Here is an 18,851-nt window from a genome sequence, read left to right as displayed (position 1 = left end):
GCAATGTTTGTGCATATGATTTGTTTTTTATTTCAAAGGAACTTTAGAGTTTTATTTGCAAATTCTGGAAATATTAAGCATTTTATCACATATGGAAATATCTCATCAAATAATATTAGGGAAAAGAAGTGCAACATCGTCAATCATATACAAGAGAAAAGGAAAATAATCGTCTTATGGATCCCTAGAAACAATCATCTAAAGCTCGGGACACAGGAAGATAAGATGCGCGAAGCCTCTTCACATCCCTCTCGTAGGCTGCCTCCATATCGACCTTCTCTTTGGCGAGTCGATCATACTTCCTCTTCCAGAACTTAGAAGACTGAGGAAGTAGAGAAGTCCATACATCATCAGGGTCATCAATAACCTGATGCTCAAGAAACTCAATCAACGCATCCTTCTCCTTAATCTGCTGAAGCAACTCTTCACGTTCACGGATCCAGGTACGTGAATGGTCTTCGTCTCTCAACTCCTCTACTCCTTGATTAGGGAGGGTTGAAGGTCCAGCCGTAATCATAGGTGTAGGTCTTGGATACTCGTAAGACATGAGATACTCAGACGCCCTCTTCCTAACCCAAACAGTGTAAGGCTCCAAAGCGACACAATTCTTAGGACCTAACTCTTTCCTTCCTTTCTTATGAATCTTGCGCCAAGCGCGGACCATCCTAGCTTTCAAGCCTTGGGGATCTTTACCATCCTGAAAGAATACACCCTCTAACAGAATGTTATTGGGTTTATCCTTTAAGGGGAACCCAAGCTACCGACGTGCCAAAACAGGATTGTAGTTAATCCCACCACATGTACCAAGAAGAGGTACATTGGAGAATTCGCCATAAGAGTCAATAATCCGCACACCATCATACACATGGTTATACCAAGAGATATCATCATTAGTGAGAGACATAAGTCTCGTGGACCACCGTAGACATTCCTTGTTCTCCTTGAAAGCGACCGTCTGAGGTAAGTGAGAAATAAACCACTTATACAACAGAGGCAAACAACACACAATGACGCCACCACCCTTTGCATTCCTCATATGCAAAGAGAAGTAGGTATCGCCCAACAGAGTCAGAACGGGATTAAGAGTAGAGAAGATCCTAATAGCATTCACATCCACAAACTTGTCGATGTTGGGGAACAATACCAATCCATAGATGAGAAGTACAAATATGGCTTCAAAGGCATCCTCACTCATGGCCTTCCCATATATAGTAGCTTGAGCAATGAGGAACTCAGAAGGGAGACCTTGAATTCCACCTTTGGTAGTCATATGAGCACCAACCAGAGATTCATCTATGTGTAACATGTCAGCTATCTCTTGAGAAGTAGGAATACTCTCCAAGCCACTGAACGGAAACTGGTCTAGAATAGGTATACCCACAAGATAATCATACTCCTCAAGTGTAGGCAAAAGATGAAAATCCTGAAACGTGAAGCAACGGTACAAGGGATCATAAAACTGCACCAATACACTCACCAATCCTTCATCCACCTGAGTAGTCAGAAGAGGAAGAAGCTTCCCAAAACGAGCCTTGAAACCCAAAGGATCTAATACATAGGATGTCAGATTCCTTAACTCTTTCAAATCTGGTTTCCTGAAGCTGTACTTCTTTGTATTCCTTCTTTGTCTTTCCATGTTTGAAATTTTGCAAATAGACCTCTTAAGTTCCTTGAAAATTTTCTTATTATTGATGATATGGATGCAAATGGGTGCATGAATGCATGAATGCAACAATCACACTCAAGGATCAAGCAAAGCACACCAAACAAAGATCATGGGATGGATCATGTTATCCTTAATATCAATCATCCATTTTGGTGGATTATGGTTTACACCTTATCAACACCCAAGTTCCATTGATATTAAGGATACCTGAACGGATCAACCATGAATCAAGGGTTTGTTGTAAGTCACGAGCATGGAGTTAGGTTAAGAACCACCCAAAAGGGAGTGTACTAGGGTTTAAACCTGCCAAACATGTTCTACAAGAGGTTCCCATAGTCATCATCCCATCTTTCGGATATTATTGGAGAAACGACTACTCGTATTCCAAAAATATTCTCAAGAGAGACTCTTATGAGTGTAGTATCGCGTAACAATCGTATCAAATCTTACACTTGAACGACTTTCGCACTACATCCTACGAATAGGCCAAGATGGGTTTGGTAAACTAAGGTCCTTGGCTTCTAAGGTCTATATTGGAAAGAGTAATGTCTAACCACAACTACTTGTGTGACATTATTGATCCCAACATGACCTCCACCAAGTGAATGGACTTGCAAGTCAACTTGCTAAGGAATAACTCCACACAAGTCAACAAGACTATGCCATTCTCCTATCCTAAGTGCACTCGAGTTCGGGTATAGAACTCATCTCACAAAGATCACCAAGCATACAAGGAATTAATATCAAGCAATTCAATCATTACATACAATACAGTAATCCCAAATTGTACAAAAATATGTCACAAAACAAATACAATACAACAAGCATGAAAAGTCGGCAAACCCACTAGGCAAATACACGTCCCCAACAGAGTCGCCACTTTTCTGTAGCGGGGTATTCGTTACCATTGGAGATATTGACTAAATCCAAGGTAAATCATACAAGTCGAGTCGCCACCCACTTCTATTTATCCAAAGGAATGGTTAGAAAGCGAACAAAAACCTAAAAGTTTTATCGAATCAAAAACTAGTAAAAATGTCAGAGATCTGGGTAAGGGGGTTGGTTATGCAATGGGAAGGTGTTAGGCACCCAAAGCATCCTAGGTACTCCTAGGGAGCCCTTTTCACATTTGTTGCAAAGGTTGTTGTTTTTTTTTTAAAATTTATTTGTGCAAACATGATTGAAGGGATGAGAAAAGCGTGTATGTTTATCTAATGTACTACTTACTAAAAGAAGGGTCAAAAGAAAATGACTCGCACGGACGTCGCATCCACTGCATACGTCTCTCATCTGAATCTGAGAATCAGAGTCTTCGTAGCTCAGCTACCTATGGGTTAAAGAGGAGTGTGCTCGCTAAGACATCGCGTCTTATGCCTACGTATCTCATCTGGGATGAGAATCAGAGCGAAACGTAGTTCGACCAACTACGGGGTAAGGGTTGTGTTTTGGGGTGAACGACGTTACTACGCAATCTACCGGATGCTCGACCTTTGGAGACTTACTCGCCTGTAGTAGAAGGAGATAACGTGTTCTTAGGAGAAGAAAAATCAATGAGTTTGGGGTGTTTAGGGATGCTCATGCAAAAAGGCAGTCCTAGATGAAGGAATCGCGCTACCTTAAATGACATGCCACGAGAGGCTATACGAAACCTAAGAAATCGGTAACATGCGGGAAAAGTAAAGGGATCGAGAGATCTACCGTACGGATAAAGATCCGAAGTAACATCAATTAGATAAATAAGAAACCTAAAGACTCTTCCAAGCTAAACACCATCAAAGAAAGCGAGTCAGTACAGGTAATCGGAATAGACCTCCAGGTGGTACCCCACAAATAAAGTGGAACACCAGGCCATCTCTGCAAGAGTCATGTGAGCCCTCACAAAAAAAACTCAACAAACAGGTTAGAGAAACAAGATAGGGTAATCAAGAGTTGCCCCCAAATCAAAATGTAACCGTATGAATCATGCCATTAAAATTCACAAAAAGCTCACAAAAAGCAACCAAGGGTAGGAGGCCTAAACCTCTTGTCAAACACATGCATCAAAAGGGTATCAAATTCACCCATAATACCTCATACATTTAGAGCATTCAAATTAAAAGCATAAAGTAATGGGAATAAGGCAAACCTGACTGGAGAGATCGAATGAAGTTGAATTGCCCGGTTGGGTTTGCAAAGCAATCTGAGGGTTTATATGAGATGGAATTGGCTCTTTGCAAATGAGTTCCCTTTAGTCTCTGGAGGTTGCTCTGAACTCTGTTAGCTCTTCTCTCACTATCTTTTTCCTGTCAGGGTAATAGGAATAGAATTGAATTTTGTTTCACTGAAACTCTGAATTTATAACCTGATTTTTGTGGACCTGTGGGCTCAAATAAGAGAGGCCTAAGTCCAAAATTTTTCTGTTATATTTTATTTATTTATTTTTATTTTTTTTCGTTTTTATTTATTATTTTTTTTCTTCGTATTTTCGATTTTTTTTTTAAACATGTGGGCTTCGCCTAGCGAGCATGACAGTTCAAGAAATTCCTCTAAGCGTAGGTGATTCTGGTGGCTTTTCTTGGGACTCGCTAGGCGACCCATTCTGCTCGCCTAGCGAGCATGACAGCTTATGAACAAACTTTTGCTCCTTCAAGATTAACGTTTTGACTGACGAATAGACCCCATTTGAACCTGTTGGAAGTATCTCAAGCCATTCCCTTGTGTTGACTGATCATCTAAATAGAACCCACAAAGTGTCTTGGATGATACTCAAGCTTCAAACAAAAGATGTTAGTGACACATTTTTGTGCTTTTGGTTAGTAAACAAAAGTAAGAGAAACAATGATGTATAATTCAAGCATGCTTTGTGATCTCAAACCAATCACAAGGAGTCCCACCCAAAGGCAAAGGGAACCAAGATGCTAAAGATCCTTGAGGCAATGCAAATGCAATGTTATGATGCCATGAGGGATCTTAGGGTCAAAATTGGGGTCTTACAGCATCAAATAAAGATAGCCACATCCAAGCTTAGCCAAACCATGATTTTCTTCAAATTAGCCCATGTAACAATTGAATTCCACAAGTCACAGGTTCAAAATAACAGCTTCACAATGGTCATGTTGCAGATGAACTCAGAGGGATCTTGAATGATGAATCAAATGAAGTTTCAAATTGCTAGCACTTGGTTTCACAAAAATTGGCATTAGCCAAGTCCTTTAGCATATGCTGTTGCCTAAGTTCTAAGTCCATTTGTCCAAGATCAAGTCAGCAGTTCACACAATTTTTTTTAGGGTTTTTGTTGTTATTATGTACATTAATGGTCAAAGATCACACAAACAAGTAAAGTATACACAAATAAGATATATCACATAATATGGTCCAAATGGACAAAGTGAAAATTGCATTAACATAAATAATTAGAATGGTATGTGTAACACCCTAAACCCCACATATAATTTATCGCATAAATTAAATATAAAATAAAATCATGTAGGATGTCACACATTCATAACATACATGACCTGCTTCGTAATACGGGTTTCAACAGTAAATTACACGACATCCTACTTATCTGAATCATACCTGGGATGTTTACACGACATCCTTCTCATCTGATCAGTATTATATATTCACAAAATAAGACATTCATAACTTGTCACTGCATGCTCACTTCCATTTTTAAGTATCATCGCAACGGAATTATCATCACAATTATGGAAGATAAAGCAAGTAATAACATCTACTCTCAACTTCAATTGCAATAACAAAATAAGAGAGTTCTAATCAATCAACTCAACATCTTAAGAATTCTCAACTACAAAATTAGTCTTATGACTTCAACATGATCAAACATAAGGAATAATGTAAGCGTTTAACCCAACCCGATGTTACATGATCAGAGCAAGGTACGACTAGTAAAAGCGACAAAATAAAGAAGTAATCTAAGAGCTACCTTCCATTTACTTCAGCAATACTACTCTTGAGTATCTGCACGATGCCCATGTAAAGGCAACATTCAAACAGAAGGGGTGAGAATTCATTTCAATAATAATGATATAAAATGAAGAATATAGTACAACATCTACACAATCATGCACAACAATATAACACATTCTTACATCCAAATCATAATCAACATCATCCACGACAACATCATACAAATCCATATCTCAATTATCATTAACATTATATGCAACAACATCTCATCCAACAACACATCAACAACAATCAATACAAATGCAACACTTATGCAATGTACTCAACACCGACTCAACATGCACATGATACCAAAATGAACACTCAGGTTCATCTCACTCCATGATCCCCACCATAGGATCGATTCCCTCTTGGAACCGGATCACACCAAAATCTCTACCATCACTACCATCGCTATAGGTAACGCTTCACTAATCCCCCATAATAGGAATTAGCTACTCGCACCCGATCCATCACCATGGGATCGAGGCTCACCAAAAATCGTTACCATCAACATATGTAATGCTTCACTAATCCCTTATAATAAAAATTAGCTACTCGCACCCGATCCATCACCATAGAATCGAGGCTCACCAAAATTGGACCTAAGCTTGTACACCAAGATGCATGACTCTTAAATAACATGCATTAACACAATAAGGTTCACTTAAAGGATCCCCATACACATCTCATCATTTATGCATCACACCATTTATCATGCAATAACCAATTCATGTTACCACATGAATAATATCAACAAATAACAACAACTCATCAACATCTTAACATCATCGACATAACAACATAGTTATCACACAATAATATTACAACAATGCAACGATTCATCAACCAAACATATAAACCAATATATTTATCAGTACAGTAGACATGTGAATATCATTAAAGCATATCAACAATCACTACCATGTTTTAGGTATGAGCGTTATCTTTCTAACGCTTCAAACGCCATCAAAATCGGACTTACAAAATGAAAGTTATGACCAAAATCGTCGGGATGTGTCAACAATTCATTAACCGAACGTAAGAACAAAAACTTCACCAACACAGTAGGCATAGGAATAATACTCAATCAATTTACTTATCACCATCATATTATATCTCTTAGAGTCACCTTTCTAATGCTTTAAACCCCAACCCCAAATGATTCAAGAGTTTAAAGTTATGAACAAAACCGTGCACGAAGGCGTTACTAAAAAGTTGTTGTTTTCTAAATTTTCCAACATAATTTTCATCTTCTTCAACCCCAAAAACTTCCATGAAATAATCTCCAAAATTATTTTAATCCTGAAACAAAGTTATAACTCTCTGTTTCAGATATCCAACGCTTCAAACAACACTCGATTTGGACTTACGGATCAAAAGTTATGGCCAAAACGATTTCGACCGAAAAACATGAAAAAAGGCTCGCGATTGTGACAGACAGAATGCTGAATTTTCTGCGTTTTTCATCGTTGGAGGCCTTTCGGACCTCCGATTTCGATTCCGTAAAAAGCCAAACGCTTAGAAAATTACAACCCATGTAATACTATAATTATATAAAGTTAATTTATAGTTTTAACACAATTAAATAATTTAATCACAACTTTAAGATTATGCCTAAAACCTTCGAAATTGCAACAATGGTGAATATAAGTTTAATCATCCAAACAGAAAACTACACACATGCAAGACACATGAAATTCATCATATCATCATTATATAATAATCACCATAGCATCCAAATTCAAAATTATGAATCAAAACCCCCAACCCTAAGGAGGTTAAGGATTTCTCCATTCTATCATTCTATCATACCCTTTACTATTGCAACAAATTCTCACCCTTACCTTAGATTTTCCAACAAGATGCACACTTCAAGCTCTAACAATGGAGTTTTCTTTTAGCCTTATCCCTTGCCTCTTCTCACCATAAAATTCTATTTACGTAAAACCCTCCAAACTCTCTTACTAACCTTTTTATCATTAACCTAATCCCCCTTATTTAGGAACTTCCACCATTGCCCTCACATATCATATTATTTACCACCATACCCCTCTTGACTCTAATTTTCTTTTAATAAAATAATATCAATAATATTCTTCTTTTTCTCCATACTATTTCTACTCTTCTATTTTATTCCAACCAATTAAATAAAATAGTTATAGGCTAATTATTAAAAATTCTCATTATCCCCATTAAATAAGTAAAATAACTAAATTTTATTATTTAATTAAGATGCTCATATTCTAGTGATTTTTATTTATTTAATTAATTAATTAGAATAAAATACTATTTATTTCAATCACTAATTAAAATTCTAATTAATTATCAACAACTATACCAAACTCTTACTCCCTCAATACTTCTATTTCAAGGATACCTACACGCACAATCATACACAATTAATTTAAAACACTCATTAATCATATAAAAATCTAAATAATTCAAATTAATTAATTAATTAAATTCAGGGTGTTACAGTATGAATAATGACAAATGAATAAAGACTAAAATTAAATGACATTAAAGTAAATGCCTTGAAATTAAAAGTTAGTTGTTAATGAGTTAGAAGTTAGTATTGTTTTGCTTTTACTTTTAATTTTTTAGTCATTCTTTGGAGAACACTCAACCAGCTTATCACAAGCATTGATCCTTGAGCCGAGACATCTTCCAAAGGAAGGACAAAAGGCCAAGTTTCCACACAATACCATAAAACAGGGGAGAATTACAATCTCACTAACTAGAATGCTATGCCTTTTGTATCACAAATTTAGCGCTATGTTAAGCAATCGTAATTGGACTTATGTAGAAGTCACAACTATTTGAGATCGGGCAATAGAATTTTGGTGTTAATGTATGTTAAAGACATAGTATAATAGACTATGCTCATGAAACGTACCACACACAAAAAAAGAATATGCAAAAGAGGTGACCTAATCTCATTCATACTTATGTTGATATTTTAATCAACTAGCCTTAGGACTTTGAGATATCATAGGCCAAATGAGATGAATGCATAAAGAAGGGGAATGAGATGAAGAGGGAGGGGGATAGATCAAAACTCAAATTGGTCAAAGGAGGACTTTTACCAAATTAATATCATCCATTCATTTTGGGAGATGGAATGTACATTCCATCAATCCCCTAAATCCAATGATATTAACTTGACAAAGTCAAATCAACCTTGACCAAGGCCCAACAACAAGAGTCAAACTCAAACAAATCATCACAATTGGCCAACACAATTAATTGGCATTTATTCAATTTAAAAAAGACTAAAATAATACATTTAAATTAAATATAGTTTGTCAATATCCTAAAACCTCATCAAAATACCAAAGAAATGACCATGAGATTTATCATAGGTCAAACAAGGTCAAAGGACCTTGGAGAAAAAATTTCAGAATTTTTAAAGACTTAAAAGTATTTTTAAACAATTAAAAATAATCGCAAAATCAATTAAATCATGAAAAATATTAATAATGATCCAAAAAATAATTTTAATTCAAAATATGAAAGAGGAAATTATTTAAATTTTTTTGGTGAAACTCTCATATTTTTTGGATCAATATTAAAATTAATATGAATTAATGAAAATAAAAGGATTAAAATGAAAATCAGAAAATAGCAAAAAACGTGGACCACTTGATCTCCCTCATTAATTAAGGTGGCAGATCAAGTGGTCCTCAGCGCGCGTTCCACAATGGACACTAGTCAATGCGCTGCAGGGATGGTATGCAAAACCAAGGCACGAGATTAAAACATTTGAAAAGGATCCTGTGGTTTGGAGAGATGCCAACACATTGCCGGAGCTAGAGCTCTGGTCTTCTTCTCCGGTGGACCTCACCGGACTAGTCCACCCTTAACCATCACCAAAATAAAAAAGGAGGACATGATCTGAAAGAGAAAATGGTGTAGAGCACGAATCTGACCTCAATTTCAATTAACTCCGAATATATAAAAATATATTAGGAGTTAAATTTTGAGGTGTGTCAATTGAGTTGCTTCGATTTGACCTCTAAGCAACTCAATCTTCTTGCCTATATTGGTAAGACTTCAGACAACCAAAGATCCAAGAGAATTGAGTAGAATTGAGTGAGAATCGAAGAGATGAAGTTTTCTGAAAATCACCTTCAATGCTATGCAGTTCTTGATGTTGCTTGCTCCAAACATGATTTGATCACACTTGAGAAGCTAGCAGGAAGTGATTAGGGAGGTTGCAAGGCTTTGGATCCTGAAGTTCTTGAATCTCCAACTATTGAGATTCAAACTCAAATTTCAAATTGAAATTTCTCAGGTTTTCCTTTAGAATGAGAGGGTTTCAATTGGGGGGGGGGGGGGGGGGGGGGGGGGGAGGCAAAGCTAGCGCGCCAAGCCTTGTTCAAATGAGCTCAAAGGTCTTCTATTTCTAGCAAAAGGGAATGCTATTTGCACACTTCAAAATCTGTCCAAAATTGGCAATGTGGATGACACGAGTGCATGGGCATGTACAGGCCCATGATGCAATGCATTAAGGTCCAAAATGATTCCATTTGAGGTCTGAATGAAGCTTGGATGGCAAGGCATTGTGAAATGAAAATTGTGCAATTGATTCTTTCCAATGATGCAACCCTGTTAAAGCCATGCGATGACCTAGCAAACCTCATCCAAAATGCATGAACTTGGATTCTTTGGAAAGCTCGGATCAAGGGGAACAAGTTTTATGTTCAACAATTTTTCATTTGGAGCTTGGAACATGGATAATTTTAAGGTGGAAGTTTGGAAATTTCAACATGTTGAAAAAGTTTCTAAGTGTCAAGCCATATACCTCAATATTCCACCTTACTTAACTTTTTATGTGAGCCTCAAATGAGAAAAGTGTCTTCATAAAAGTTGTATCTATTTCAAAGACCTTCAGAATGATCACCAATTTCATGTCATTTGGATTTAGAATGATAGAGTTATGTATTTTTGAAGTTTGGAAAAATCATTTGTTCAATGGTATAGGTCAAAAATGACCTATAATGTGACCTCATATCACATGCTCATAAAAGTTGAATTAACTCTCACTCCAAACATAAAAGTTGAAGTAGACATCTTGAATTTGACTGTGCAACTTGGAAATCTTTCATCTCATAAAAATTGAGCAATTTATAGCCTTGGAAAGTTGACTTTCAAATTAGGGTTTAGACAAAATGACCTATAATGTTTCAACATAGAAAATGATTTTCCAAGCAAAAATAGCTCTAGGTATTAACATGAAAGTTGTTTGGAATGTCATTTAGAGTAACTTTTATCTTGGAATCATTTTCATATGGTGAAGATTGTAGGATATAGGGTCTAGGGAGACCCAGTTTTGATCAGATGAATCCATCTGGCCAACTACCATCAACCAACTTGCTAACCTTCAATTCTTTGGACTTTCTTGGCTCATGGTAGATCATATATGCATAAGATGATTAATTTTGAAGTGTCTCTTGAGAAATTTGATCAATTGGTGAGATAGCTTGTTGGAGAAGTTACTCAAGATACCCAGTCAAACTAGGGTTTCCAAGGCAAATCACCTCCAAACTCTTGAAGAAAACTTGATCAATATAACATGTAGTAATCAATGGAACTCATATATGATGCTCATAAACATTCTTGGGTCAATTCATGGTTGTGCTCTTTGTCATGAGGGTCTCAAACCCTAGATATGAACTTGATAGATCAATGGGGATCATGCCCTACCTACAAAAGAGTTATGCAAATGCAAAGACATATTTTTGGTATTTTGGTTAGTAAAATGATAAAAATATAAATATGATACAATCACATGGTGCTAGGTGATATCTTCAAAACAAACCCAATGAAAGAAGGGTAAGGAGGATGCCAAGGTATGATCCCAATGCTAATGCATATGATGAAATTGCATGAGGGATCTTAGGGTCAAAATTGGGGTCTTACAGCTGCCCCTATTTAAGGACATTCTAACTGAGGTGACGAAGGTTAAAATCTTCATGTCGACTCAGTAGAATGGGCTTAAATAACAACATATAGAAACAAATTTTGGTCCCTAAGAGACCTCATGATGCATATGATATGAATGCAAAAATTAATGCCGTGTGGGGAAAGATTACCACAAAGGGAAAGAAATCAGAGAGACCGAAAGTCCGCAGAAGTATAATGTATTCCGTAAGGTAAACTCACTAGGGAGACAGAGACTCTGGGGGATAAAGGAGTTATGCGTAGGCCAGGCTACGACTTAAAACTGCTGGGGGACTAGAGGAATTCTATATAAAATGGAAAGACTCAGCCGGGGAACAACAACATCTGCAGGGGATACGAGTAAGTCAGGATGAAACTGAAGTACTTGAATCATGCAGGAAAAGAGATTTCACTAAGGAAACGCCCACTCAACTCAATTGGGGAAGAAATAAACTTCAACACAAGAGGAGCAGAAATCTATCATCTACTACCTACTACTGGGGTAAGGAGATAATAAATATCTGACAGAGAGGGAACCCGTCATTGGTTAGGATGAACATATCAAGGATGACTCGCTGAGAATTGCCAGGAGGGAGTATTCATTACCGGTTACTGGGTAAGAATAGCCTTGCTTGGGAAAATCGCAGAAAAATAGGATTTATAACTAACGGTTACTGGGTAGAAGACCAAAGATGAGAATATCCGTCACCGGTTAGGATGAACATATCAAGGATAGACTCAACAGGGAAGAAAATCCGTCATTGGTTAAGATGAACATATTAAGGATAGACTTGCCTGGGACTGTCAAGGAGGATACCCGTCATCGGTTAGGATGAACAATATCAAGGATATATCAACTGAACAACAAGGTAAGAATTATATCTATTGAATGCTGGATAGAAGACCATCAAAGAGAAAATCCGTCACCGGTTAAGATGAATATATCAAGGATAAAATCTGTGATGGGAGAAAATAGGAATTATATCTATCAGTTACTGGATAGAATACCATCGAAGAGAAAATCCGTCACCGGTTAGGATGAACATATCAAGGATAAACTTTGCGGGAAAAAGTAGGGTTTACAACTACCGGTTACTGGGTAGAATACCACAAAGAGAAGGAAACCCGTCATCGGTTAGGATGAACATATCAAGGATTAACTCTCTGGGGAACATAATAGGGATTACAACTACCTTTTACTGGGTAGAACACCAAGGATGAGAATATCCATCATTGGTTAGGATGAATATATCAAGGATAGACTCAGGCAGGGGAAAGAAAGATATCCGTCATCGGTTAGGATGAACATATCAAGGATATACTTCTTGGGGAATCAGAAATAAATGAATCCACCGGGGACTCCACTGTTGGGAAAACAGGGGTACTTTTGTCGGGCATTGGGCAAGAAGTAACAAACTGCAAACTAAGAAGAATATTACCAGTTACTGGGTAATAAGATCTTAGGAGACGTAAAGCATTTATCTAGGTAAGAGCTAGAAAGAAACAGTCAATCAAGACTCAACCCAATGAGGACATAACTCAAAGAGAGTGATTCCATCCAGATAAACAACTGGGGAGGAAACTGAAGTAATAACCATCCACGAGGAAACGACTCAGTGGGGAAGAGGAGAAAGGTTAAAGTCTTTCTGCCTAAGGGGATGAAACTCTACAATTGAGGGAAGACAGACACCAATGCTCGTATGAGGATCAAGTACCGCCATAACAGAGAATGAGAATCTCAAACCGATAAATCAAACAAATATGATGGTACAAATATGCAATTATGAATGTATATGTATATGTATACATATGATGATTATGCTGACAAAACGATCACAAAGGATATAAAGGTGTCGCAAAGATTTTGAATCATCGGTACAATCCTCGGTCAATCCAAAAAAGAGGGAGACAACTGCTGGAGAACAGAGAAAATCAACAAACCAAAGGCTCAAATCTAGCCGAGGGAGGAGATCTGCTGAGGAGAGGAGAGGTTATCGAGCCTACAGGGAACTTTAGGTCAACGCCATATCAAATGGGAGACAACCATACAGAAGATAAACGCAAAACAGCTGCTCAGAAACCAGGAGGAAACTCTGACTGGGAGCGAGTCGGATGGTGACTGGTGGGGAAACCAACGCGATCTACTGGGGAAAACATCTTGCTCTGCTGAAGATCAACCCTGCTGAAGAAACGTGAACTCTGTTGGGGAATACTGTCGGGGAAATAACACGTCGCAAGGTACTGAGTCAACCAACTCAACTGGGGCAAAGAATCAGAACTCTACTAGGGAACAAACACTTCGCAAGGGAACCGGATCAACACAAATAACTAGGGATACCCGAAGGGTTAACTTCTTGGGGAACCTCTGATGTTTCGCACTTAAGGACTTGCTGCTCTTTGAGGTGCTGTTGATACTTCCTTTTAATTGCTTTTGAAAAAATTCTTGCTTTTATATGTTTTAATAAAAAAAGATTTTGACTAAAAATTTTAAATTTCCAAAATGGTCATAGTAAAATTTAAACTATTGGCTGAAGTAAATAAGAGTAAAAACAATTGGACAAAAGCTCAACTTTATTTAATGGGATGGTAGTCTATAAATGACAAGACTCCATAGATTTTTACAAAGTTGAAAATGGTAATTTACATGGAAAAGGGTTACATTAAATACAAATGATCCTTAATCCTTCTACCAACTTTTGATGTCCGTTATGCTCTTGCCCGCCGCTGGGATGATGAATCGATGTCAACCCTTGTGCTCAACAAAGTCTTTCCAACACTGGACGATCAACAGATTGCAGTTACTTGCCACAATGCCTAATTTTTGCATAAGTTGCCCCAAGGTGGGGTACTCAACTTATCAGGAAATTTTTCTGTTTTTATGTCTCTAATTTTTGCCTGGATCGCCCTTTCGGGTTTTCAATCCACCGAGATGCTCTTTTTTTCCTAAGCCGCCCTTTCGGGTTTTCAACTTAGCGAGTTTCTCTTTTCTTTTTTAGGCGAAGTATTTCTTGACTGCATATGCGTTCACAGGACGAGTGAACTCTTCACCGTCCATAGTTGTAAGAATCAAAGCACCGCCCGAAAAGGCTTTCTTAACAGCATACGCGCCTTCATAATTAGGAGTCCATTTCCCCCTAGAATCTGGTTTGAACGACAAGATCTTCTTGAGCACAAGGTCACCTTCTCTGAACACACGAGGTCTGACGCTCTTGTTAAAAGCTTTCTTCATTCTCTGCTGATATAACTGACCTTGACACATGGCAGTCAATCTCTTCTCTTCAATCAAATTCAACTGATCAAACCTAGTCTGACACCATTCAGCCTCAGTCAACTTGGCTTCCATGAGCACTCGTAATGAAGGAATCTCAACCTCTACGGGGAGCACTACTTCCATATCATATACAAGAGAGAAAGGGGTTGCCCCTGTTGAAGTGCGGACGGATGTACGATACCCATGTAAAGCAAACGGGAGCATCTCATGCCAATCCTTATACGTGACAACCATCTTCTGAATAATCTTCTTAATGTTCTTATTTGCAGCTTCAACAACCCCATTCATCTTAGGTCTGTAGGGAGAAGAATTATGATGTGCAATTTTAAAATCTTTGTAAAGAGATTCCACCATATTGTTATTCAAGTTCGGTCCATTGTCAGTAATGATCTTGTTTGGCACACCATAACGGCATATGATCTGATTCTTGATAAACCTTACAATAACTTGCTTGGTTACATTTGCATACGATGCCGCTTCAACCCATTTTGTGAAGTAGTCAATTGCCACTAAAACGAAACGATGTCCATTCGAAGCTCTGGGCTAAATCATCCCAATCATATCAATATTCCACATGGAGAAGGGCCATGGGGAAGAAATAACATTCAATAGTGTCGGAGGAACATGAATTTTATCAGCATAGATTTTAACACTTGTGGCACTTCTTCACAAACTTGCAACAGTCAGATTCCATTATCAGCCAATAGTAACCTGCTCGCAACATCTTCTTCGCCATCGCATGTCCATTGGAATGAGTACCAAAGGAACATTCATGTATTTCAGTCATCAACAAGTCTGCTTCGTGTCTACCCACGCATCTGAGCAAAATCACGTTGAAGTTTCTCTTTTATAGTATATCACCATTCAAGTAGAAATTACCGGCTAATCTTCTCAAAGTCTTCTTATCTTTCAAAGATGCCCCAGGCGGGTAAACCTGACTTTGGAGGAAACACTTGATGTCGTAATACCACGACTTCTCATCTTTGACTTCTTCAACAAAAAACACATGGGACGGCCTATTAAGACACATCATAGACAAATTGGGAACTTCATTCCAATATTTTACTATAATCATCGATGCCAACGTTGCAAGAGCATCTGCCATTCGGTTCTCATCTCGAGGGATATGATGAAACTCAACTTTTGTAAAGAAAGTTGAAATCCTCCTCGCATAATCTCTATATGGTACCAAACCGAGTTGATTTGTCTCCCATTTAGCTTTGATCTGATTCACAAACAAAGCTGAATCTCCAAAGACATCCAAATACTTTATTCTGAGATTCATGGCTTGTTCAAGCCCCAGAATGTAAACTTCATATTCTTCCATATTGTTCGTACACTTGAAAGTCAATCTAGATGTAAATGGTAGATGCGTGCCTTGAGGAGTAATGATTACTGCCCCAATACCATTTCCATATTGATTAACAGCTCCATCAAATACCATGCCCCAACGGGAACCAGGTTCTGGCCCTTCTTCAAGCAATGGTTCATCACAATCTTTCATTTTCAAGTACAAAATCTCTTCATCAGGAAAATCATACTGCACTGACTGGTAATCTTCAATTGGTTGGTGAGCCAAATGGTCAGCCAAGATACTTCCTTTGATCGCTTTATGAGATCGGTATTTGATATCATACTCTGATAACAACATCTACCAACAGGAAATCCTCCCAGTTAAAGCAGGCTTTTCAAATATATACTTGATCGGATCCATTTTGGATATCAACCAAGTGGTATGATTCAACATATACTGACGTAGGCGCTTAGCAGCCCAAGCCAATGTGCAACAAGTCTTCTCAAGCAAAGAATACCGAGTCTCACAGTCGGTGAACTTCTTACTGAGGTAGTAAATTGAAAATTCTTTCTTTTTAGTCTCATCTTGCTGACCAAGAACACAACCCATACCATCTTCAAGCACAGTCAAATACAAGATCAACGGTCTTCCTTCGACAGGTGGAGACAAAATCGGAGGTTCAAGCAGATACTCTTTGATACTGTCAAAAGATTTCTGGAAGTCTTCGGTCCAATCACAAGACTGATCTTTCTGAAGAAGCTTGAACATAGGCGCACATGTGGCAGTCATGTAGGAAATGAACCTGGAGATATAATTCAAGCGGCCGAGAAAACCTTTGACTTGCTTCTCAGTTTTGGGCGCAGGCATCTCTTGTATTGCTTTGACCTTGGCAGGATCAACTTCAATACCCTTCTCACTGACAATAAAGCCCAACAACTTACCAGAACGAACACCAAAAGTACACTTATTGGGATTCAGGCGGAGTTTATATTTCCTCAAATGCTGGAATAACTTCAACAAATGCTCAACATGTTCCTCTTCATCAATTGATTTAGCAATCATGTCATCGACATATACTTCAATCTCTTTATGCATCATATCATGAAAAAGAGTAGTCATTGCTCTTTGGTAAGTTGCACCATCATTCTTTAGACCGAAAGGCATCACTCTATAACAAAATGTTCCCCAAGGTGTAATGAATGCGGTCTTCTCCATATCTTCGGGTGCCATCTTGATCTGATTATATCCGGACAATCCATCCATAAACGAGAAGACTTTGAATTTATCAGTATTGTCTACCAACATATCAATGTGTGGCAGAGGGAAATCATCTTTTGGACTGGCTTTATTAAAATCTTGATAATCAACACCCATGTAGACTTTTCCATCTTTCTTCGGCATAAGCACAATATTGGCCACCCATTGCGGATACTCACCGGTCACAAGGAAACCGACGTCGATCTGCTTTTGCACTTCTTCTTTGATCTTCACAGCCATTTCAGGATGCATTCTCCTCAACTTCTGCTTGACTGGCAGGCATTCTGGCTTCAATGGCAATCTATACTCCACAATCTCAGAATCCAAACCAGACATGTCTTGATAGGACCAAGCAAACACATCTGAATACTCTAGAAGAAGATCAATCAACCCCTTCTTGACATCTGGACACAGTCGAGACCCAATCTTGACTTCCTTCACATCATCCTCGGAACCCAAGTTGACTAGCTCAATCTGCTCTTCGAACGACTGAATGGTCTTTTCGTCTTGCTCAAGAAGACAAGACAATTCATCACTCACTTCCTCATCACTTTCCTCCTCGATCTCAAACATAGGGAATTCAAAATTTGGAGAAGGAGAAGAATCATTGTATTCAATGGGGTTAGGAACCAACCTGCATAATGATTTGATATTTTGATTTTAGAGAAGTGGATTTGTGACCAAATATTATGCAGATGGACAATTATATTGTTTATTTATGTTTTTTGTGATTACCATTTTCAGAATAAAGAAAAGAGTAAAAATAAGACATCATAGATGTGGATGAATAGAATTAATTTTATTAATGATCAATTTGAAAATGCCCAACAATGTTCACTTCTCCCTTAGGCATAAGAGAAGGATTTTAAAAACATATTAAAGTAATTACTTAGATCGATTCAAAATAACAGGAATATCAACAGCAGTCCAATTATTGCAAGCCTTTCCATGCGTCACAAAATTGGTGCAGTCTTCCTCTTCGTCATCTTCTAGCACATCAGCTAAGTGTTGTTCATTACCATGAATGAACCCTCCGCTACGGAAGCTAAGTTGCATATCTTCAAACCTTGCAGTTGATGAACCTTTCTGGAACCCCAAACCGGTTCTGCCTTTGTTGTCGGAGACCTCTACCATGCACCCCCACTGATCAACATCGCCTTCTTCAACAATCTTCTTAGCATCTTTCAATGAGGACATAGGTGCCCTAACTCTCTTTTCAGCAGCAATAGATAAGGCCTGGAACGGAGTTCCAACCTCATTCTCAGCTTTAATGTAAGAGAAAGATGACAGGTGGCTAACCAACAACGCCTTTTCCCCGCCAACGATAATAAGCTTTCCATTCTTCACGAATTTAAGTTTCTAGTGTAATGTGGAGGTAACAGCTACTGCCTCATGGATCCATGGCCTTCCCAACAAGCAACTGTAGGCCGGGTGGATATCCATTACTTGAAAAGTAATTCGAAAAT

Source organism: Lathyrus oleraceus, chromosome 7 (assembly GCF_024323335.1).
Source record: "Lathyrus oleraceus cultivar Zhongwan6 chromosome 7, CAAS_Psat_ZW6_1.0, whole genome shotgun sequence".
Classification (NCBI taxonomy): Eukaryota; Viridiplantae; Streptophyta; class Magnoliopsida; order Fabales; family Fabaceae; genus Lathyrus; species Lathyrus oleraceus.
Note: the sequence above shows the minus strand (reverse complement) of the source record.